The sequence below is a fragment of the Mus musculus genome, chromosome 2, assembly GCF_000001635.26.
Source record: "Mus musculus strain C57BL/6J chromosome 2, GRCm38.p6 C57BL/6J".
Taxonomy (NCBI): Eukaryota; Metazoa; Chordata; class Mammalia; order Rodentia; family Muridae; genus Mus; species Mus musculus.
Genome location: NC_000068.7, coordinates 77,250,787 through 77,275,696, shown reverse-complemented (window position 1 = coordinate 77,275,696; position 24,910 = coordinate 77,250,787). Strand labels below are relative to the sequence as shown.

Sequence of the window (24,910 nt, the reverse complement as noted above, 5' to 3'; positions counted from 1 at the left end):
CTGCACTATATAAACCAGGAATGGGGCACATGCCTGTAATACCAGCCCTTGGGAAGGGTTAAAGATCAGAAGTCCTGTTCTTGGCTGTCGAGGGAGTTTGAAGCCAGCTTGGCATACGTGAGACCCTCTCTCATGAAGAAAATAACTGGGCCTGGTAAGAGTTTCCAGTGGGAGAGGTGCCTGGTGGCAAGCCTGGTGTCCTGATGTCAATCCCTGAGCCCCACCTGGTGTGGCACGAGAACCAGTTCCCACAAGCTGTCCATGACCTCCACCAGTACATCCTGGCAGGTCCCCCATCCAAGCCTCCACAAGCTGTCCATGACCTCCACCAGTACACCCTGGCAGGTCCCCCACCCCAGCCTCCTGGAAAAAATAGGAAGTAAAGAAGAAAAAAAAAGTTTTCTAGTAATACGCTGTCACGTGCTTATCCGATATAATTTGTTACTGTGGCTGTTGTGATTGTGCTTTAGCTTAGGAAGAACAAACCTAAGGGGACAGAGTGGTGGCGCTTGGCTGGCTTCCACTGAGTTGGAAGGATTTGTAAAAACTCCAAGGCTATCTATTTAATTTTGGCAGCCGGTCTTCCCGAACACTTGAGTCCTTTGAGGCAGGAAAGCAGAGGAAAGTGGTAGAGTGCAGAGACCTGGGTTAGTTAGCCTGTGTTGTTATCTATCATCTGTTACCTGGTATCTGTTTGACTTCAGACAGTGAGCTTCTCTCCACGAAAGGGGATGACACCACCTGTCTGTTATATAGGCTGGTCAGGAGGAAGGCGACTGTTGTAGTGCCTGGCCTCTGCTTGGTATTTGAATACTTTCTCTTCTCTATCTTTTTTTTTCTCTTTTTGCAAAAAATTAGTGACCTGCAGGCCTAAGTCAGAGATGTAGGCTATGTCACACTTGATAACCACTGACCTACCTGCTCAGTCCTCAGCAAAGGAGCTGATCTCTTCCCCACCCTGGCCAGGTCTTCATTCATTACACCTGCCCCTTCTTGGGGTGGGGGGTAGGGAGTTAAGTGTCCTGCAAACTGGAATACCGATGTACAAACAGCGCATCCAGGGTTGAAGGAGACTGCTTATTTATTAATGAGTTCCATGAATAAAATACAGATAGAGAATTGTTAATGTGTTCTAATGTCTGTGCTTGAGAGTGGCCTTTTCTTTTCTCAGTTGCCCATGATTGTTTTACCTACATAATTTATTACTTAGTACTCATTCCATTTCCAGTGTGCTCAGGTAGAGCTCATGGGGTAGAGGCCCCAGAAGGAAGCCCAGTGCTCTCTGACAGTGGGGGTGTGTAAGACCCAGGCAGGACAAGTCTCTTGAAGTTCAGGATTTGCAGAAAATGCAGATTCTTGGAAAGAAGTTGAGAGAATCTGCATTAGAATTCCCCGGCTTCTCTGGCCTTGCAGAGTTATTTAGAAAGGAGTCTGGCCTTGTCAGCTGGTTGGTAAAGAGCTATTGATTATATTCTCGAAAGATGGTAATATTGTTTTTCCTTTAAAAGGGATTGCTAGAGTGTATGCTTCTCTTTCAGCTTCATTGATTGGATATCTTGGCATGCTTTGAGTTAGGGATATGCAAAACTAGAAATGGTATTGGAAGATCACAAATGAAATTGATGCCTAATAATCCCACAAAAGATTTGGGAAACTCTAGAGGCTTCAGCTTCTACTTAAAGAGGGTGAAATTGCAGTGTTTAGGTTAGAGGGAACTTCTGCCAGAGAGAGCTCAGTTGCACCATGTAGATTTCCCCTGACATCGAGCAAGTCTTTTTTATTTTTTATATCTGGAGAATGCCAAACACACTGGGAGTCTGGGGAGAAGGGGTGGAACTTGTCTTCCTGGGGCTTATCCTTTAAGTGGGAGGCAGGGGATGGGAATGCCAAGTATACTAACAGGGCTGTCAGAGTATATGTCTGTCCTTCGTAAGATCAGTGTGCTGACCTGGGCTTTGGTAAAGTGTCACCAGTCTCTCCTGAGGAACACCGACAGGGACAGTAGCACCCTTTGAAGATGTGACTGTGCATCATTATTTCCGTTGTTCTGTAGAGGTCACTTCACTTCATAGGAGAGGTCTCCTTCACGAAGTCTTCCCTGTGGACTGGGTTTCCAAACTCTTGTGATGGCTCCAAAAGCCAAAGCTGGATTTGAAACACTTCAGGGTGACTCGGTAGGCCTCCTGCTGAACAACATCTAGCCTGTGTCTCAGCCCCAGCCTTGGTTCCCTGCTTTACAGTTTTAATAGTTTATATATTTTATGTCCTTAATCCATTTCAGAGTGGCATGTGGTATAAATACATGAACTCCATGGATGTGAAGGCATGAGGACATGAAGGCAGACAGACTCATAGGTCGGGCCAGAGATGGTGACAAGGCTTTGCTCCACAGGTCAGTGTGGAGGTGGAGCTCTGAGCTGGGCTTATTGTCATGGGTGGGAATCCAGACAGCATGAGCGTTGGTGCTTGCTGTCCTTGGTGTAGATGAGATACATGGCATGCTAAAAACACAATAGGTGGGTGGCTTTTAAGTTTAGATTTTTTAAGGGAGAGAGGCCAGTTTGAAGAAGAAGCTGACAATGTGCTGGATTGGCAAGCAGTTAGGATCCAAGGACATTTAAGGAGAAGTGATGTTGGTGGGAAGAGTCTCAACACAGTAGAGGGGACAGGGCTTCCTTCACTCTCTGGATTTGGATTTCTTGGCTTTCCCAGTCCCTACATTACATTCACAGTTTATGTCAGTCCAAGTCCTTTTCATTATACAAGTTAGCTTTGCTTTGCATAGGTAATGCATGCCTCGACTTCAGTTTATTTGAGGCAAGAAGATTCCTGAAGACTTACCTTCATTCTTGTTCCTTGAGCACTGTCCTGTGTGAAGCTGCCTGTCTTTAGAATGTTCATGTGCCCGCCCTTCCAGCAATATCTGGTTTTTGCATGTGTGCTTTCTTACCCTTTTCACATTAAAGATACCTCAGACCCTATTGCCACACTGTCTTCCAGGGCAGCGCTCACACTGTCTGAACCTTGGCTTATTTTTCCTCGTACCAGAACTCGAAGAGCTTTGTTCTCCTCCCCCTGCCCATTCTCTCTCTTTACCTCTCCTCTCCCCTCTTCTTCTCCCCTCTCCTCTCTCTCTCCACATTTTTTCTCTTCCCCTTTCCTCCTGTCCTGACTCTTTTGCTGCTTTCTTTGGAGACAAGGTCTCATGTAGCCCAGGCTTGCCTGGAACTCTGTGGAGCTGAAGATGAGATTAAACTTCAGATCCTCCTGCCGCCACTTCCCAGGGACTAAGATTATTGGTCTGAGGACTGCACTTGGATTATTTATATATTTTTTTGAGATAAGCCTTGCCATGTTGCCTATGAGCTACACTGGGTTCACATGATTTTCCTGCCTTAGATTACCACACAGCTGAGACTAGTAGTGCATGCCATACTTACAATTGCCTTTTTAAAAAATGTGTGTGTGTGTGTATGTGTGAGAAGTGTGAGTGTGTGCGTGAGAGAAAGATTGTGTGTGTGTGTGTGTGTATGTATGCATGTATGTGTATATGTTTGTATGTTTGCTGCAGGGGTCAAACTCTACCTCATGGCAGACAAGTGGTAAGTGCTTGGACCCTGGGCTGTATCCCCAGCCTCTGCATTGTACAAGGTCCCTCTCATGTACCTCACAAAGTTTCACTCTCCTCTGACCTTATCTGACAGTGGTACATTAGTCAAAACCAAACCAACATTGGCATCTTACTGGTGACTAAACTCCAGACTTTACTTAGGCATCATCTCCTTTTCCACTTACTGCCCCTCTTCTGGCCCACAGTCCCTCCAGAATACTACGTTGCATCACGACTTTACTTTTGGCTTGACCTTGTAGTTTTGGATGACCCTAATATTTTTGAAGTGAGAACACCTCTAAATGTGTGTCTGATACTTTGCTCATCCCAGCTGTATTATGGGTGTATCTCTGACAAATCCTGATATTTCTGTAAGCATTCCGCTTACTTTATGTAAGCCTTGCCTTGTACCAGACACTTGGGTGAGTTCGTAGGTTATAGTGGCTGAGCGGGCAGATGTGGGAGCTTGGTCGTCTAGGTCCAAGCCCTAGCTCTGCCCCAGCAGTGTAATCTTGTCTTACCTTTGTCTGGCCCTTGCTCCTGGTGCCCACCGCACAGGAGCTGTGGTAGGATTAAATGGGAAAGTGTGTGAGAAGCTTAGGGGAGCATCTGCCCCGAGTCTGATGCTGCATAAGTGCTCACTAGGATTAAAATTTTTACTGTTTTTGGATGTCAGAATAATACCGTAATCAGTTCCTTTTGTTTGTTTGCTTGCTTTGTTTTGTTATTTCATAGATAATGGAGAGGGAATGTACTTGTCAGAGTATTTCCAGAAACTGGATTTCAGGTCTCTCTTAGTTAGAGTTCTTTAAAGGAGCAGAGCTGATAGAATGAATTCAGATTGGATTACAGGATGCAGTCTGGGCAGCCCAACCGTGGCTGTCTCTGTTCATGGCACTGGGTGTCTGAGCGGTCCAACACTCACAAACCTGAAGGCGTTCTGGAGAGCTGCTGGTCTTCAGTCTATATTAGAATCCCCAAAACGTTGGTTCTGATGTGGAAGGAGAAGCACAGCAGTAAGAGAGAGGAACTTGCCATCAGGAGTGAGAGCAAGTAGGCAAGGAGCAGGCTCCTCTTTCCTGTCCTTTTATGTGGGCTGCCACCAGAATGTGCTGTCTGGAGCGAGGTGGGGTTTTGCTTCTCATAACTTGGTTAAGAAAGATCCGTTACAGATGGCTTGTGTTTTAGTTGATTCTAGATGTAGTCAAGTAGACAACCAAGATTAGCCGGCGTGAGTCTTGCTACTTGCACTTCTTCCCTTTGGAACACTGCTGAATCTCCCTCCATGCAGGCACTAGTTTGCATATTGACCAGGCATATCTGAGAAGAGTAGTGTTAGAGCATTAATTGTGTAAACAAACTATTTGACCTTTGTCTATCCTTTGGCAATTTCTTTTGTTAGGAATTAATTTGAGTATCTTTAAACCGAGGTATTAAGAGTTTAGGATTTGCTTATGCCTATAATCCTAGCACTTGGGAGACTGAGACAGGAGAATTGCCACTGAGTTAAGGCTAGCTTGGGCTATACAGTGAGATCCTATCTCAGACAGACACACAAGCAAGGTTTTGGTGTGGATGTTGCTTGTTCAGAACTCCTTGTTCTTCATTAGTTGGGAAGTGACAGGAAACAGCTGAGGTGAGGAGTAACTTGGGAAAGACTAAAATACTGTAGCTGTAGGACATACCCGTTGAGCATTTGAATTCCATATTGCTGACTCCTGAACTGGCAAGCATGGTGACTGGGGATGCTTAGAGATTTAAGGGTGTGGCCCTGCTGCTTTTGCAGCTTTGTAATTGACCAAGGAGGCTGCCAGGAAGAGGGCTGGAAGAACAGTTTGTGGTTATATAAAGTAAAGCTCAAAACACATCAGTTTGACATAGTTTATAACATGCAGATTTATTATTTTGCATAATAATTAGGCATGAAATGAAAGTTCTTTGTATATATAACCACGATTAGGAGTAATAGCGACTTGTAGAAGTTCTCCTTCTCCATTGAGTTCTCCAGCTGGTACCACCCTTGCCAGTCGGCACTTGCGTCTGATGCCTTCTACTGTTGAGTAGCATCCTTCCGTAGCATCCTCAGTAACTGCCTTCTGCCCAGCCGTGCTCCATTGCTTTCCTCCCCTTCTTCTCACTGCTTAAACAAGAGCAGAGTCTGTTTTCCCAGCTTGCTGCAGTTTGGGTGTCTTTGCTTTTGTCTTCTTCAGCCCTGGGCATGCTGGGCAAAAGCTTGGCTGTAACATGTCCATCAAAGGCCCGTGTGTCAGGAGCCGAGCCCAGCATGGTGCTGTTGAGGGGAAGTGGGACCTTGAGCACTACGGTCTAGTGGTGGGTCCTTTGGGTCACTGGAGGCAAATCCCTCCCAAAGGAGTCTGGGGGACATTCTGTGTCGGCCTGGTGTCTGAGATAGGATCTCTGCTTGCCTGCCATACCTACTAGCTCACCCTCTGTGCTCACAAGTAGCGGGGTCCAGTAGAGGACAACCTCCAACCCTAGCCAGAGTAGCCTTGTCTCTCGACAAGTGGGCGCCTGTGCTGTTAGAGTGAGGGGAAGGCGCTTAGTTCTCAGCTGGCTGGGATTAACAGGAGAAGTCCTTTGCTCTTTCTGAAATCTGTCTCTTGTGTTGGAGCATCTGTGAGGTAAAACCAGCACATCACGTGTGCTGCCTCCTACTTAACTCTTACAAGATGGACACCCCAGCACCCAGGAACACATTACCTGCGCTTAGAGCTGATAGAAGAGTCGGTACAAATGTGACCACCATGCTGAGGAGAGGAAAGGGATGTTGAATCAGGACGGGAAGTAAACACTTCAGTGGAATCCGAGTCTGGTTTGAAGCCTCAGGGGCTCAGCCAGATGGAAGCAGACCTGTTTCCTTCATCAGACCCAGCTGAACCCAAAAGCCAGAATTTCTCTTAGTTGCCTTAAAATACAGTTCAGTCAGTCCTACTTAATCAGAAAGGACAGACTCCTGGGACTGGAGATATCATCTACACAGATGCCCTGGAGCACTTAGTAGCCCGGAGTGAGCTTTATGGTGGCTGAGAAGACAGGTGCAGATTTTACTAATGTGGGTGGGGCTCGTCTTGTCTTTATCCAGACAAGAGCTCTGTGCTATATACCTCCCCTGTGGGAAAGGCGGCAAAGCTCTTTCAGGATCTGGGTTTATAACAAGAAGGAAGGCACTGCCAGTGCTTTGTAATTTAGGATTTGTATCCCACTTACATCTAAATACTTGAGAACTACCAGGCTAGAAACTGGGCGGTAGGCTGTGGTAGGCCCTGGGGCAGCTGACTTACGCAGATGAGCAAAAAACTTGGATTCTGTTCTGCATACACAGTTTCTATTACAGTGTCCTTTGAGTGAGGCTGTTTTTGTACCTTGGAACTATTCAAGCCCAGCAGTTACTCATATCTTAGTGTGAGTCATCCAAGCAGATATTTGTTTTTTTTTTTCCTAATACTTCCTTAAGATCAGATATTTTAGAAAAAAGAATGTTGGTAGGAGAGAAACTTGTATGATTTACATCTGTTTTGTTTGTTCAGGCTGCTATTTATATCTAGTTTGTTTGTTCAGCATGTATTCTGGGGCTGTTGTAAGCAATAGTGATGAAGTTCTGACACTTGTAAAGGCAGGAAAGTCTGAAATCAGTGTCATGTTTGATGTCTGGTGTGATTCATAGATGGCATCTTCTTGTGGCCTTTCGTGAAGGAGGGCAGGAGGGCCCTTTTTGGCATCTCTTTTGTGGTACTGGGTCTTAGATGCAAGGTCAGATACTCTCCATCTGTGCCCCTGGTCCTCTTTGCATTTAAAAACATGAGATAGCCTTAGTAAGTGGCCTAGACTAGCCTTGAGCTCACTTTGTAGCCCAAGTAGGCCTTGAACTTGAGGTCCTCTGTTGTTTTCTTGATGGCTGTGGCTAGAGTGTAGATCACAGTGTCATAGGATTTAGACATCTCTCTCAGCAGGGTGCTGGTCCTGTCCTCATGAGCTGAGCTAGTCATTACAAGTGGCCCATTGCCTCAGAGGTCACATGGAGGGTTAGGACTTTTGAGGAGACACAGCACTCAATGCACAGCATATCGACTCGTGCATGGCACTTCAGTTGCTTTGGTGACATTTGATCACAGAGCATAGACTGCTGGAGGGAAGCATTGGTGACACCCCCCCCCCCCATATATGGTCATCACTAGGTCACGTGATTCAATGATTCACGTCATAGATGAACTGAGATGGCAGTGCTGAGGACTGAACTCAGGGCCTTGGGTATACAAATATGTGTTCTGCCACCTAACTACAGCCCAACACCAGAGTAAACTTAAAACAAACAAATAAGCAAAACACCAACATGTGTTTTATCCCATTCAACTATAAACAGTATCTACTTAACCAGTAAGAAATGTGCTCAGTGGAATTTGTTAATGGGAGCCCAATTCTTATACATAAGCTCAGAGTTGGATCAAGACCAACTTCCACCATCAAGGTTATCCCACAAATTTCACCTTTGTCCCTTTCCTTAGGTCACCATCTTCCTGCAGGTTATTTAGAAACTGCTCCTTAGTTTTGAAATACTTGAACATTTATTTCCCTTTCATTGTTGTTACTGTTGTTTCTGATTTCTAGCTTGGTTTCATTGTAATCAGAGAAGACATTTAGCCTGATCTTTTGTTTCAAGTTTACTGGAGCTTGCCTGGGGTCATCTTGGGGTGTGGTCCATGGATATTTTGAAAGACAGGTACATTCTACTATTTAATACATTGTTCCATAAATGTTGATTAGGAATTGTGGCTTGATGGAGAGCTGTTGGGTTCTTTATTGTTGATTTTCTGTTTTATGAACTTTTAAGCGACTAGGACAGGGTGACAGGGATGGGGGGAGGTGGAAGGGGAAAGGGAGAGGAGGTGAGAGGTGGAGGAAGTGGAGTCAGGGGAGAGGAGAGGAAGAAATGGAGGGAAGCTAGCTGCCTGCTGAGTCTCCAGGTGTCTGTTGGTGACCTTTTCAGTCCTGTTTTTGCTCCATGGTTTCCAGTTTTGCTGTTAAATATATGCTGTATCTTCATGAATTAGCGCTCTTTAAGTAATTTGCTTCTCTGTCTGATATTTTCTTCACTCTGGAGTCAACTTTATGTATTATTAGAGGTCATTCTGTATTCTTTTGGTTACTATTTTTTTAATTTACATTTTTAAAAAATTCTTTTATTTTCAACCTGCCTCTGTAGTTACTCTGTAGTGAGCTTATGTTGGCATAGATGGTGTGTGCCTGAGGTACAGAGTAAGTTCAGGGCTGGCTTAGCTATTGTCTTAAAACTAAAAAGAAGAAATGAGAAGAATGAGGCTATGGGTCAGTGGGAGAGTGATTGCCTAGTGTGCTTGAGGCTCTGAGCTCCACGCCCAGTAGAGTAGCTAGTTTATTACATTTGTTAGAGGCAGCTGTGCTGGGTCCTGTTCCTGAGCCAGTCTGGTGTCTAGCCCAGGGTATTTGGATTAGTATACCTAATGTATGTGCTGTGCAGTCACGAAGCAGAGGGGTGAAGGCTGGCACTTAGTTCATGTTCTTTCATTCCTGCCGGGACCTCAGCCCCCAGGATGGTGATGCCCACATATAGGGGTGTGTTTTCTACTCCAGTAAAATCAATCTAGAAAGTTCCCAGAAACTTGTCTCTTAGGTGATTCTAGGTCCTGTCAGTGTTCAGCATCAGAACATGTAACTTCCTGTAGTACACTGTTACCGTTTTACCAGTATCAGGTGAGATAGGAAGCTTTGGTCCCCTCTCTCAGTCTTTGCTGTGTTCTGACAGAATAGCTTAGAGGAGGAAAGATTCCATTGTGGCAGGCAGGTCCTGGAGGAGTTCCAGGAAGCAGGCCATCCCACACTAGTTCTCCACATCCTGGGCACCAGGACACTGAGTGCAGGAACTGAAGGCTGGGCTGTGAGCTTCAAACCCCTAGTCTTCTACTTCCACCAGCCAAGTCCCGCCTGCTAAAGATTTTGCTGACCCCCCAGCCCCTCCATGCTTTAAAATATTTCCTGTACATAAAACCGTTTTGCTTTAGCTGTCAAACACAAGGACAAGAAAAGCATATTCACCGGTGCTTTTGTGTACCATGTTGCTTCCTCTTAAGGTACAGTTCCCTTTTCCGCTAACACCAGTCGCACTGACCCATTCTTTAAAACTGTCCATTGCTGACACAGTTCTCAGCCTCCTTCATCTCCCCATCTCCTAAGTGTTTCCATGAGCTCCACGGACTTTTGTTGAGTGTAGGTTTTGGGGTTTTGGGTTGACAACTTTTTTTTGTTTTGTTTTGTTTTTTCCTTCAGCGTTTGAAAAATATTGTGCTGCCTCCTTCTGCCTACTGTGGTGTCTGAGGAGAGGCCTGCTGTCTTTTGAATTGTTTGTCAGAACACCGGGTAAGATCACATTTTTCTTTGACTGTGTTCTTTGTCCTGGTTTTCAGAAGACTAACTAACTACTCTGTGGCAGCTGTCTTGGGCTCTGTCCTCTTCAGGTCCCCCTTAACTTCTTGATCCTGAGTGCATGTGCTCTTGCCAGATCAAAAGCGGCTGGAGTTCTCCTGTACATTTTTACCGCCCCACCCCTTCTCCTCCCTTCTCGGACCAGGCTCATTTCCTCCTGTTAGAATTCTATGTAGTGCACGAGCATCTCACTGAGAAGTCTCCCCGTCCTGGTAGTGCAACACTGAGTGATGAGCCAGCCTCGATTTTCAGTGCTATTATTATTATTATTAATTATTATTATTATTATTATTATTATTGCATCATTAGCTTCTCTTGTTTTCATGACTGTTTGACTCTGTATTTACATTACTATTTAGTCTGTTTAACTTGAGTATGCCAGTTGGCCTCAAGCGTCTGATCCCCCTGCCTCAGGCCATCTAAGTTCATGGATTACAGGCACTACAGGCATTGACCACTGTGCCTAGCTTTCATTTTCTTGCAGCTTTTGTTTCTTTGGTGAAACTTTGTTTTTAAATTTGTTTTAGTCATGCTCAAAATTGATTTTTGGAGGCTTTTTGTTTTGTTTGTTTCTTACTCACTGTGTTGCCAGGCAGGTCATCTAATTCCTGGATTCAGGTAATGTCTTTCCCCAGACTTCCAATCTCTGATAACTCCACTGTGTACCACCGTGCCTAGCACCTAGACTGCTGTACAGACTGACGGAATTCTACTGTGGTCTTCATGTGGACTCCACCTCTATGTAGGGGTGGGGATGTGGGATATGGGGGAGGTGAAACTCTTGGCTCTGTGTAGCCTTTCCTGCGTGTGGTCAAAGGCTTTGGTTGTGTTGCTCAGCCGCACTGTTGGTGTTGCCAGGCTGAGAGCCTTTCACTGTTGAGTCTGAGATGCAGAGATGGAACAGGAACTCCACAGAACTCATGTTAGGCTGCTTCCTGGGTCTCATCGCCCCCACCAGGCTTTTGTCTGCTTTGTCCACCAACTCCTTATGCTTGTGTTAGCTAAATGTCTGTGCTTTCAGCTGTACCTAGGACGAGGAATAGTAATACTAGTAAGTACTAGTCTCAATTAATTCCTTATTATTTTAATGTATTAGTTCTTAGACTTGGCCAATAATTTTGAACACATTGTGGCTAGCTTTGGGGCCTTGGATTAAATCCTGTGCCCTGGCCCAAGGCCCTGGGTTCTGGTCCACTTGATGTAAAGGGGTCCTTGGCTTTGGCAGTTGTTGAAAACTCTCCCAATAACTCTAAGGTGGGGTCTGGCTAAAGTATGAGTGAACACCCGTGCTTTCTGCTGCTCAACATTTCTGTCTTGGAATGCTTCCATCCGCAGCCTAGAAGTCTGTCTTTTAAAGTTTTTGCCTTAACAGTTTGTTTTGAAAATTCTGTTGTGAGTTGCAATGGTTAGTATTGTCAAATTGATAAAATCTAGGGTTGCCTGGGAGACAGACTTCTGAGCAAGTCTACAGGGATTAACTGTCCTGATTGCATACATTGAGAGGGAAGCGCTGCCCCTGTGGGTGGCCCCAAGGTGCGTGAGCCCTGCTGTTTGCAGATGAGAATGCAGTGTGACCGGCTGCTGCCAACTCTTGCCCCCTTGACTTCTCTGTCATGCTGTCATACCTTGAACTGTGAGCTAAAAAACTCTGTGAAGTTGCTTCAGTAAGAGTATTTTTATTACAGAAACAGGAAAAGAAACCAGGACACTCCTCCTGCAAATGGCTTACTTAACCTTGTCGTAGGAAGCATTATATGAAACAGTAGTTGTTTTGCAAAGAGAAAACAACAGTTTATGAAAATAGATATCCATATTCATTAATCCTCTTGCTCCTTTGACAAAATAGCTGTCACAAACACAGAGTGCAGGGTTTCTAGTTTTGGCTTACAGCTCCAGAGGCCATCTGCCATGGCGGCCGAGGCCAGGCTGCTCTCCGTCAGAAAGCAGAGTGTGGAGTGCTGCTGCCCTGCTCGCTTGCCCTTTGCATGCAGCCCAGGTCCAAGTCCAGGGAAAGGCACTGCCCGAGTGGAGGGTGGGCTGTCCCTCTCAGTCTAACCTGATCTAAATATTCCCTTACAGACATGCCCAGAGACTTGCTTCCATAGTGATTCTAAATCCCACCAGGTTGCCAGGGTTATAACCATTGTAATGTTTTAAGGCAACTCAGAAATGATAAAATCCTATACTAATTTTTTCAAAGACTTTTAATTCTTTTGAGTTTTTAAAAAGGTATTTATAGGAACAGTAAAGAGACAATAACAGTGTCCATATATATTATTTAAACAAAGTCTGCTATCATTTTGTTTGCTGGTTATTTTGAGACAAGGCTTACCCTTTAGCCCATGCTGTAGTGGAGTTTGCTGTTAGCCCAGGATAATTCCTACTTGGGTTCTTCATCTCTCACCCTCCTGGTTGCTTGAATTACACAATACATCACCATGTGTCATTGAAATTCATAGTCTTCTATTTTCTTAAGACCATTTTTCATGTAGCTTAAACTAACTTCTACCTCACTCTGTGGCCCAGAGGCCTTATCCTGTCTCTGATCATAGATGTATGGCACCAGCTCCAAGGTAATCTTAATCTGCCTTGGAATTTCTTTTGGCCTAAACAATAACATGTATAGCTACTAAGAGTCTAAGCATCTCAACTAGGTACAGACAAGAGGTTAACAGGCATTGGTAATGGATACTGAGTGTGGCACACTGCAGGGTCTTGTGGCAGAACTGTGTGCAGGTAGCTTTGGCTGCTACTTGTAAAAGCGGTTCAGAAAAGAGGGGCAAGTCAGGAAGAAAGAGGAAAGAGAAAAGAGGCCAGTTAATAGAGAACACGGAGATAAAAATAGGAGGACAGATAAGAATTCAATTAACTTCTGGGACGGTGCCTTTCCTCAGAGGAAGGAGTTGGTGTTCCAGTTCATTATTTTGGGCATGCGTGTTTAGCTCAGGGCTTTGTGTATGACCTCTATAAGTAAGACATGTGCAGGATTATAAAATGATACCACCTTATCTCTAATTAGTTGTACATCAAACATCAGGTCTCTGTTTTTTTTTTTTTTCCAGGAGCCTTGGCTGAGGGGCTTACAAGCCTCTGCAGGAGGCTTGTGGACTGACAGGAGACAGAACCGGATCTCTGTCAAGTTCTCAGTCGGCTTCTGGTTTTCTAAATGGAGTAGATGCTTGTGTTTTAATGTGTGTTTTTATGGAACCTAAACCTTTTCTATGTTTAAGAGATACATACTGTCTACAGTATCATTTCAAGATTTCTGTGCTATGATTGTATCTCCATTTTTGTGGCCGGAGTAAGGTTGCCAGCTTCCTGGACTCTTGTCTTGGTGTGTGGAGGCTGGCCAGCCTCTGTTCCTCAGCTCTGAGGGAGGGTCTGATGTTTCATGATACTGGAAGTAGGCCTGTCGCTGTGTTAGCATATGGGGCCTAATTATCCACACTTGTTCTAGAATAGAAAGACTTTCATGATTTCTACAAAAAGCAAAGTCTTATGATAACTAAACATTAAACAGCTTCTCTAGGGAGAGGGAAACTTACATCAGGTAAGCCCTTCAACCCAGGTTCCATTTGTGAGACTACACAGTGGGAGGAGGGCTGATTCCCACAGGTTGTCTTTTGACCTCTACCTGTGCACTGGGCCATGCACTGTCCCCCTTCCCACCCAAAAAAATATGATAAAAAAGTAAAAACCTCTTCAGATTACCTCAGCTATTTTTTGTATACATACTGGGCTCCTTGTGTGTAATGCTCAGGACTTGGCCCACACAGTGATAAGTGGAGCGGGCTTGGTCCTGCCCTGCTGGATCAAAGGCACTGACTGAGTGGATACTAAATGTCTATGCCGACTCTGATAGGAACACATAGGAAGGACAGGGTAGGCAGAGGCGAGTCCTGTGAGCCACAGAAGAGGCAGTGCAAAGAGGTCATCGGCAAGCATGAGAAATGTCCTCCCTCTGTGCTCGGGGGTTTTCACATTTATGTGTTATAGGATTTTTTTTTTCCAGAGAAGTTTTAACTTGGATCGCTGTGTCACTAATAACTAAAGAATGTCTGCTTTAAGACTGAAATAATTCCATTTTCTCCTGTATTATATGCAGCAGAAAGAAGGACAGCTAAAATTGATAATGTTTCCTTTAACTTCTTTTCTGATACAAGATTATTCATAATGGGTTTGGTTTTAGAACCAAGACAGCAAGATTCAGGATTGATTAGGTTTCTAATAGAATTGAATTTCAAGTCAGGAGTCACGTCTTTTAAACCACTTGGACAAAAAGATGGTTATTATCCTTAAATATAAAGTAGCACTGCACTCGGGTCTTATGTTATTTTACTTACAGTGTTAATTTCCATCTCAGCTCATGATTTTAAAGCCTATGGGCAATGGTATTTGTACTGGCTAGTTTTATGTCAACTTGACTTGCTCTAAAATCATTTGGGAAGAGTGAAACTCTTGAGAAAATACCCCTACCAGATTGTCCCATGGACAAGCCTATAGCACATTTTCTTAATTAGTGATTGTATTGGGAGGTCCCAGCAAATTGTGGGTGATGCCATCCTGGGCAGGTAATCCTGGGTTCTATAAGAAAGCAAGGTGAGCAAGCCACAGGAGCAAGGCAGCAAGCAGCACCCTTCCATGGGTGCTGCATCAGCTCCTGCCTCCAGGTTCCTGCTTTGAGCCCCTGCCCTGACTTTCCTCAGTGATGGAGTGTGTGACCAGAGAGTTTCACAGTAATAGAAACCCAAAGCCAGTGTCCTTCACTGTACAGCTATAGACATTAAAATGTAGCATTTGCATCAGCTAAAACATTAAGTGTAGGACTTGTTTTGTTTTACCTTCCTTAGGACAAACACACGCTGTTTCCCTTGGGAAGATGTGTATTCAACTTATAAGTTTTAAAAGGGTTTCTTAGCTTTCTTCATTTTTTTTTTTTTTTTAGCAAAGCACTATGGGACTTCTTAATGTCTTTATTTACTGTGTGCTCTCAACTGTGTGTATGTGTCCATACTATTATTCATATTAACACTGTTTGAGACATTTTTATATTCTGAGTAATTCAACCAGTGACTGTACAGTGAGCTGTTCTCTGAGAAAGCTCACATTAGTCAAAACCGCCTGTCCACTCTGTGCCCGGGATGCTCTACAACCATGGCAAAGCTAAGGAAGGCTTTAAAGCTAGGTGGGGATTCCTCAGACCAGCCAAGCCATGTAGAAGAAAGTGTTGCAACCAGATGGCAGCAGAGCCCAGGGCATAAACATAGAGGTGTTGCTGATGAGAGGAATACAGCTGAAAAGGCAGAGTCACGATCCTGCAGAAATGTCTGTCACAGTCCAGTGGAGGTTTGGCCACTCCATACTAAGTACAGTAGTAGGCGGACAGCTTTATTTTGCAGATGTGTGAAGATTGGCTGAGAGGAGAGTTTGCATCTGGGAAGCAAACCAGAGGCTGTTCAGTCAGCAGGCAGTGGTGCTGGGGATGGGTAGAGACGTAGGCTCTGCAGCTGTGGTTTGTGGAGGGCATGGACTTTTCTATGAGGTCTTATGATATGTGTGGATGTGCATGTGTGCCATTGAGTGATAGGGAAAACTCTTGAATACTGTAGTTTTACTGAAATTGCCTTCATCTTGAAATAATATAAGGTTACAGAATGGCAACCAAAAAAGAATCTGAAGAATTTCCATATAGTCTTTACCTTATGGTCTCCTAATATCAACTCCATTTCTGCATTTAATGTATTCTGTACTGGGACTCCACCCAGGGCTGTGGTATCCTGGGCCAGTGCTCTGCTACTGAACTGTATCTCCTGACCTTTTCTTTCTTTTTTACATTTTTGTTTTTAGTTAGCATACAAAGCAACAGATTTACTTATGGCGTTTTCATGCATTTTTAGTTTTGGTAAATCATCTTCCACCTCTCCCCATCGCCCTGTTCCCCAGTCTCCAGTTGTACCCTTCAGTCCCCAGAATTCCCCTTTCTACTTTTTTGTTACTTCTATTCTGTTCCCTTCCCTACAACTCTCCCTTAAAGTCCCTTTCTGACCTCTCAAGGACCCATAGCTAAGGCTCCTTACCTCTATTCACACTAACACCCACTTATCTATACATACACACACTTATACACACACATACCCACTTATACACATACACACACACTTATACATACACATACCCACTTATACACGCATACTTATACATGTACACACACTTATACACACACACACACACACTTATACACACACTTACACATGTACACACACACACTAGAAGCTAGGGGTTAGTGTATGAGAAAGAAAATGAAGTATGGTTTACCTCACATAATATATTACCAGTTTCACCCATGTTTCTGCAGATTTCAGATTTCATTATAGCCATTGTATGTTTCTGTCACATTCCCCTTAATCATCCGTGGATGACCATCTCAGCTGACTCAGTTTCCTTGCTACTGCACATAGAACAGCCCTGAGCATGGGTATGCAAGCAACTCTGGAAGGGTGTAGAGTCCTTTGAGTGTGCCCAGGAGTGGTATCATGGGACCCTTAGTAATTCTATTTTTAGTTCTGTAGAAGCCTTCAGACTGATTTCCATTGTGGCCCCCAGCGCGTGCACCCCCACCAGCTAAGGTTCTCCCTGCTGTGTCCTCAGCACCATTTACTGTCATTTTATTCTTTATGGAGCCGATTCTGACAAGATCGAGAAAGAATCTAATTTGCATTTTCCTTATTGCTAAGGATGGAGAACCCTTTAAAATTATTTATTGGCCATTAGTATTTCTTCTTTTGAGAGCTGTCTGTTTAATTCACTGTCCCATGCCTAGGTTTTGTGTGTGTGTGTTCCTGTTCCCACACACACACTCACATGTCTTCATGTACTTGTACATATGTGTGTATGTGGAGGCCAGGTGGCAACATTGGGTGTCTTTGAGACAGGTCCTTTCATGGAACCTGAAGCTCATTAATTGAGCGAGTGTGGATGGACATCAGGCCCAGGCTTCTGTCTGTCTCATCCCCCTCGGTGCTGGGAGTACAGGTGTGTGCACGGAGCCTTCTTCCTTATTTTTTTTTCTTTTTAATGAGTGAAAAATTGCCTGGTGATACTGTAGGACCAAGCCGCCCCCTGCAGAGATCTGGAGCTCTAATGTGTCCCAACTTTGAGAATATATCTTGAGACAAAACTGTGGGACTTAAACAGAACTCGGAGTGGGAACCTGGCAGCACCCTGCCACTTGTCTCTCCAGTTCTTTCACTTGGCCCCATGGAGATCTGAATTCAGGACCTCACACTGGCAGGGCAATGAGCTACCTCCCAGACCCCAGGCCTTGGTGTCTTGAGACAGGATCTTGTATAGCCACAGCCACTGCCTCCTTAGTGGGGTCATAGGCATGTGCCACCATACTCAACCCCACGTTTACTTTTCATAAAGCAATAAAGAAATATTATTTCTCATGAGCCATTGAAAGTGATTTGTATATATTGTATTCATTTACTTCTAAATATTTTAGTATCCACTGTCCCAAAAATACAAATGAGAATTTTCTTATATAATTATAATATAATAAAGCATCAGGGAATTATAGACAACAGAAAGGTTTTGTTCAAATTTTGCTGTTTATTATTATTTTTTGGGAGGGAGAGAAAAACTTATTTTCTTAGCACTGTTTTATGTTCAGTGTGTCTTGATCCCACCCTCTTCCATTTTAAATCAGGACGCACTCTCAGTCTTTGCTTCACAGGCATTGTGGACGAATACTCACTAGGTAACCGAGCCCACTGCTGAGCTGGTGGGATGCTTCCTCAGCGTCAGTTTTTTATTTACTTTACATCCCAGTTGCAGCTTCTCCTCCCTCCTCACCTCCCAGTCTCTCTCCCTCCCCTCCCCCATCCACCCCTCCTCCACTTCTCCCCTGAAAGGAGGAGGCCTCCCATGGGCATCAGCCAGCCCAATTATGTCAAGCCAGGCAAGACTTCCACAAGGCAGCCCAGTTAGGGGAAAGAAATCCAAAGGAGGCCGTGTAGTCAGAGACAGCCCCTGCCCCCACTTTGGGAGTCCCATATGAAGACTCAGCTCTACAACTGCTACATATGTGTAGAGGGCCTAGGTCCATCCCACCTGCATTCTCTGGTTGGCAGTTTGGTCTTCATGAGTCCCTATGGATCAAGGTTAGTTAACTCTGTAAGCTTTCTTGTGGTGGCAGGACTGTTCCTTTAGTAGACTGAGTTAAGGTATGCTACATTGCCAGTGTAGGTAAATAGGGTTGGTTTTTGTGATAGCTTTCTTATCTTCTTTGGAAAGGTCTCTCCCTCCCTCCCTCCCTCCCTCCCTCCCTCCCTCCCTCCCTCCCTCCTTCTCTCTCATAATAAATGGAGGCACATAATAATGGAGGCAGAAGTTGAACCACAGGAAGGAGAGCACATGTACTCACTCTTTCTCTCTCACTGTCTCATGAGAAATGGAATCACACAATCCTGGAAGCTGAACTGCCTCAGGATCTGCTGTCTGCAGTCTGGAGACCCAGGAGAGCCTGTCTGTGCCTTCTGGTCTGAAACTAAAAGCTTGAGGACTGAGAACAGCAGCGTTAAGTTCCAGGGCAAGGATGGAAGACTAAGGTCTTCTTACGCAGGCCATGAGGCAAACAGTTCAACTTTTTGTTCCTTTTGGGTTCTGTTTGGGCCTTCAGTCTATTGCGCGCTCTCCTTATGAAACAGAGGGCAGCACTCTCCGACTACTCCTCAGCTCAGATGCTGATGTCTCAAAATGCACTCTTGGGCATGTAAGAAGCTATTTAAACATTTAAGCAACTATTGACATCCTCTGGCCAAGTTGGTACCTACATACCTTTGAAGCTTTGTTCTCCTAAGTTTGCCCTGTTGAGCCTGCTTCTGTCCAGTCTTAATAATGATGCTGGCTGTCACAATTCTTCAGGGATTTTTCATTGATGGTGGCCTTACCTTTCTGTATGATTTTGAGTTAGTTTCAGGTCTTCTGTTACTATCCTCTTTCTCCTAGAAACTTTCCATTCTTCTAGATCCAATCTTTATTATCTAAGGGTTAAGGGGAAATCCTTAGAAACATCTCTACAAAAACATGAGTTGTGTTTTCTATATTAATTAAAGTTAGTAGCCGACCTGAAGTTGTATTGCAGGTACAAAGTTCTAGAGACCTATCAGGTGGCAGCTGGAGAAGATGGCGGTCTCCACAGGAGTTAAAGTTACTCATAATTTTAGCTTGTTGGAAGAACTTGAAGAAGGACAGAAAGGAGTAGGTGATGGTACTGTTAGCTGGGGCCTTGAAGATGATGAAGACATGATACAAGGTGGGCAGGCATGTTGATTGGGCCACCAAGGACAAACTATGAAAACAGAATGTATAGCCTGAAAGTAAAATGTGGATCTAAATACCCATAAGACCCCACATCAGTTAGATTTGTAACAAAAATTAATATGAATGGGATCAATAATTTCAGTGGAATGGTGGATGCATGGAGCATACCAGTATTAGCAAAATGGCAAAATTCCTATAGCATTAAAGTCATACTTCAAGAGCTAAGACATCTTATGATGTCCCAAGAAAATATGAAGCTTCCAAGGCACCACAAGGACAGACATACAACAACTAACTTTAGTGGATCTCAAACTTATCTTAAATCAGCAACCTTCTACTCATGTTAATGTCTTGATTAAATATCACCATGCACAATACCCACACATTAAGTAAAAGAACTGCAGCTGGTAAACATGACCTGGACAGTTGCAAGAATATATTTAATATATGTACACCTATTATGTTTTCAGGTAACAAGAGGAGTGCAGCACAATGTTTCTTTCTCTTCTTAAAGCACTGTCATTTAAACATGAACCTCAAGTACTCAAAATGGAATTCAGGCTTTCAAGACAAAAGCATGGCAAAAGAGTGTCAGATGGCAATGGAAACATTTGTTTTTCTGGAAAGTGAGGTCTCAAGAAGGAAGAACGGAAATGGCATGCTTTATCTATCGTATTTAGAGCTGCAGTTGGAATTGTTTAAAGTAGCAGATACTTTATTATTCCATCATAGACTTATGTTAAGATCCACAATCCCTAAAACAAGAAAGGGCTTTTTAAATAGGCTGGACTCTGACAAACAGCCTTGGGTGGAGGAGAGGCCTTTCACAGTGGCATAAACAAAGACAACGTGAGACCAAAGTACCAGATTCTACCAAAGCCTATCAAAAGCAACCCAATACTTACTAGTTCCAAGTATCACAACCCCTACAGTGATACATTTCCTCCAGCAAGGCCACACCTGCTCCAAGAGGCCACACCTCCTAATTGTGCCATTCCCTGGGCCAAGCATATTCAAACCACCACACCTATCCCCTCTGAGTGTTAAGGTAGACTCATCACAACATTTTGGGGGGGGTGTTGGGGGGGGGTTGTTTTCACAAATCCTAAGTAGAGCTTCTCTCCCCAAACACAGAGGGGTATCTTAGTTAAAAACGGCAGTATAACTCCTCAGCATAGAAGTGTGGAAGATGTATAATTTAGTTAAGTATGATGTTTAGGCCAGAATAGTGTTAAGGCTTTTCACATATGTCCTTCCCGCCTCACTTAATGCAAATAGAACTTGCCTGTCAACACATGATGTACCATATACTTTTCCACTGTGAGGGATTGGGTACCATGAACAGATTGCTGCTTTGTGGTTCACAGACGTCACAGTAGATTCCCAGTCATAGAGAAGACCATAGTCAGCAAGGGCAATTGTTTTAGCATTTAAGCCTTGAAGCCTGTGTGAGCAAGTTTGAGCTAAAAGGGGGATCCAATAGAAGAATTCTGTCATACCATGAAACTAATGCTGAGTGGGAGGCGCAGTCAGGATTTGACTCCTGTCAGCTGGCTCCAGATATAATCTAGTTGTAACCCTGATCCTGTTCAGGACCAGGGTGCAGCACCAGGGCTGGACTGGCAGTGCAGTCACTGAAGCAGGAAGTGCGCCTTGGTGCACTTGGTGAGCGAGGAAGCATCGGCCCCTTGGAGGGAGTCCTTTAAGTCCTACTTTACCTTTGAGCACTGTGGGTGAAGCCAAGGCCTCGTGCGTTCTAACTGAACTATACCCTGTCTTCTACTTAACACACATGCACACATGCATGCATGTATGCACCCAGGAACCTCAGATTACTTTTTGTAAAATAATTGCTACAGTTTTTCATTTAAAAGACGATTTTGCATGTTGCATGGCCTATAGTAGCCACTTGCTTTAATTTCTGCGGTCATCTTCTCTGTAGAGTATAGTGATTATAGTGGTTGATAATGAAAGTGAGCTTTATTGCTTCAAGTATTGGAAGACACGTGACAGTAAAAGCTTTTCTTTTTAGCTGTCCAGAGGGACCCTAGACTTTCCTTGGCAATTCTCTTATGAATAACAAATCAGATTCTTCTGCCAAGTGACAATGGGGTGACCAGAGTCAGAAGTCATCTAAATGTTGCCAGGAGAAGCTGCAAGACAAAAAGCATCAACAAAGTGAAGCGAAGTGCAATAAAGTGAAAACGTGAGGTGGGGGCTATACTGATGTCTGTAATACACGCTGAGGTGGGAAGAGTGCACAGTAAGTAATGACGAGTGCAAGTGTGGAAATATAGATGATGAAAGCTCTGTGTGTAAGCAGGAAAAGCGAGTAAGCCGTTCCCACAGTCTACAGTTAGGGGCCAAGGCCCAGACAGCTCAGCAAATGTCCCTGAACTATGTAATTTAATATTCTTTTCAAAGAAAATACATACTCAATTTGTAGTGCTTGGATTAGTTTAAAATTATCTAACCTTAATTTTCTTACTTCCTAGTTATTTTTCTAAATGGAACCTAAGTGAGAAAGCTGTTGTGATTGTAAGGAGGGGGTTTAGTCAACAAGTGGTGTGCACTGGCCCAGTGTGGCGTGTGGGTATTCTCCTAGGCCAGCAGACAGGAACATTCAAACAGCGGAGACAACACGTGCTTTGATCTCAGAAACAATTGTCTTTATTGACTACATAGGCAGGATACACTGTTACGACATGCAGAACATGTTTTTAAGTATTAATATGCAGCATGCACACAGTTTAGAGTTCAATTTGTCTGACTCAAACTATAACATTTATGATGCTGTTGATGCTTACTTAGCAGACCTGCCTTCTGGTCTGCCCAGTCACTCCTTACTGTCCACGTGTCACAGTGAGTATGTACTGTAGACATAATGTTTCCTAGTAGTTAATCACCTGAAGCAAGTATGGCGCGTGGGAGTGGTGATAGAGGGTGATAGACAGCTACTCTTAAGTGAGAAAGACATGGGAGCTAGAAGTGAGTGCCAAGAACATGGCAGAGCCGGAGCTCTGCACACCCTGGCTCGCAGTTGCCTGCCACTGTGTCTTACTCTACACCTATGGAATTTATCAGAATAGCGCTCTTCCCTCCTCAGCGATCCTAATGGGTCCACATAGACATTACCCACAAACACTGTTAGATTATGTTAGTGAATGTGAGAACACTTTGAGGGCACAGTCTGTTTCCTAAATTCATTCATTCATATTCATATTCATTCTCATTCTCTCTCTCTCTCTCTCTCTCTCTCTCTCTCTCTCTCTCTCCTCCCCTTCCCCTCTCCCTCCCTCCCTCCCTCCCTCCCTCCCTCCCTCCCTCCCTCCCTCCCTCCCTTTCTCTCTTACCTCCCTCCCTCCCTTTCTCTCTTAGTGTACAGGTCAAGCTGTCCTACAACTCAGCCCTACTTCCTCCAACCCCTGACTGCTGGGATTATAGGCATGGACTACCATACCTTTCTCTGTTGATTTTGATATTTAAAAAAAAAAGCTACCTAATAACTGTTGTTTAAAACTTCCTTTTTTACAGTGTTTCATGTTTAAAGATTTTACTGCATTGGACATTTATCATGGACATTTTGAAACATAAAGAAACAGGAGAAACACAGTTTTACCCATTATTCACTTTGAACAATTACTGACAGATTATCAGTCCTATTCCAAGTATCTGTTCCTTCCCTGATCCTAGTGCTGTGGCAGGCATCTAAGTGTCACCAAGACTGACTTGGTCCCCACTGTGGGGCTGGCAGGCTGCATGCTTCAGGAAGTGATGGATGCAGAGGCCGCGGATCTCATGATGGGACTCCAGGTTAAAGGGAGCAGGCAGTCCTTCTCACTCCTCTGTCCTGCTCTATAAAGATGTCGTGGTTCTCCCTTTGCCCTTCTATCCTGTGAGGCTATCCAAACAGTGTCACCTAGGAGCAGCTTCAGCAGGTCCTGAACTGGCTGGAACCATGGTCTTTCTTGACTTCCCAGTCTCCAGAACAGATAAAGGACTCTATAGAAAATGTGACCTTAATATCATCCAAAGTACATGCAGTTTTAGAAGGTCCTTGTCTCTGCTGCTGAAGCTTGCTGTAGCCTCCCACTCTGACCACTGTGGAGTTGGGAAGAGTTGCTTAGCATTGGTAGTGCCCTGAGCAGATAGGTCAGAGCATACTGCTTGCGTAGTTTTAGTTTTTGGTTTTCACTCCTTAAATGCACATCATCGATGTCCAGAGTTTTCCTTCTGGATGCTTCTGTTTGTTTGAATTCTTTACAGCTTTAGCAAGGTAACATTTGTATACCACGAAATCCACCCACAGTGATGGAAAAATGGGCATAAGATGCTTCTGTGATTGGCCATCTGTCCATTTGTGTGACCCAAGCAAAGTATTCCGCCAGCCCTAGTTTTTCTCATCTGATAAAATGAGATACTGTGTAGTTGTCTGTAGAATCACCGGCGAAGGCCACTAATGATTATCTAGGCATGTGCTGTTTATAACAAGGGCAGGACTTCATCTGGTGGCCCAAGAAGGCTTTAGTGGGAATTCTCTGACTGTGGTTGAATCAGTGGTTCAGCTAGCAGTGAATGGAAGAAGGACATTTTAGCTGTAGGTAGAAGGCAGTGTTTATTGAGGAATTACTGTCTTGGAGTATGCCAGATACCAATTATGTATATAAATAAATTCACACTCACCTGACCTTCACTCCTATGAAGTGGTTTTAGTGATTATGCCCATTAAAGTAAGGAATTTGCCAGGCAGTGGTGGTGCACACCTTTAATCCCAGCACTTGGGAGGCAGAGGCAGGTGGATTTCAGAGTTCAAGGCCAGCCTGGTCTACAGACTGAGTTCCAGGACAGCCAGGGATATACAGAGAAACCCTGTCTCGAAAAACAAACAAACAACCCCCCAAAACCCAAACAACAACAACAAAAAGTAAGGAATTTTCTGGGTCTGGAGAGATGGCTCAGGGGTTAAGAACACTGGCTACTCTCACAGAGGACCTGAGTTGAATTAGTTATCAGCAGCTACATGGTGGCTCACAACCATCATTAGCTTCTGTTCCAGGGCATCAGGTGCACTCTTCTGGCCTAGGCATGTATGTACACGATGTCCATAAATACATGGAGGTAATACAGTCATACACATAAAATAAAAAATTAAAATGGTTTTGATGGGGGGAGTGTTTTATGTAATTGTAAACCTTTTTACATTATATAAATAAACAGTCCAAAAATATCAATGTACGTTATAGATAATATTTCATTTGAACAAAAATACTGTTTCTTATTTGGTACCTAACATATGAGTAACAGGATTAAAGTTAATTTATACTCTCATTGTTTGTTTGTAGCCTGGGACCTTGAAATATAACTCACTGAAGCTCCCTTGAAATGTGTTAGTTAGGAACTTCATTGTCTAGGGAATGGGATTTAGTCTGAGTTCAGCCTAATGGAGTGTGTGTGTGTGCATCATTGTGGATACTAGGAATCCAAATCAGCAAGAACCAA

At 44.0% G+C, this 24,910-nt stretch overlaps 1 protein-coding gene and 1 pseudogene across 5 annotated transcripts in view; both read left to right on the top strand.

Moving 5' to 3' along the window:
* The window catches only part of Sestd1 (SEC14 and spectrin domains 1), a 100,288-nt gene that overhangs the window by 4,931 nt on the left and 70,447 nt on the right, over positions 1 to 24,910 (top strand). The window contains exon 2 of one of the 5 annotated variants that reach the window (XM_030250180.1): positions 9,932 to 10,021. The exons of 3 other annotated variants lie outside the window; for them this stretch is intronic. The gene's annotated coding sequence lies outside the window, so the exon portion shown is untranslated. Of the gene's footprint in view, positions 1 to 2,281; positions 2,393 to 9,931; positions 10,022 to 24,910 lie in introns of all 5 variants that reach the window. One more of the 5 variants, XM_030250181.1, reaches the window with a different exon arrangement.
* Gm13650 lies at positions 10,028 to 21,703 on the top strand (annotated as a pseudogene).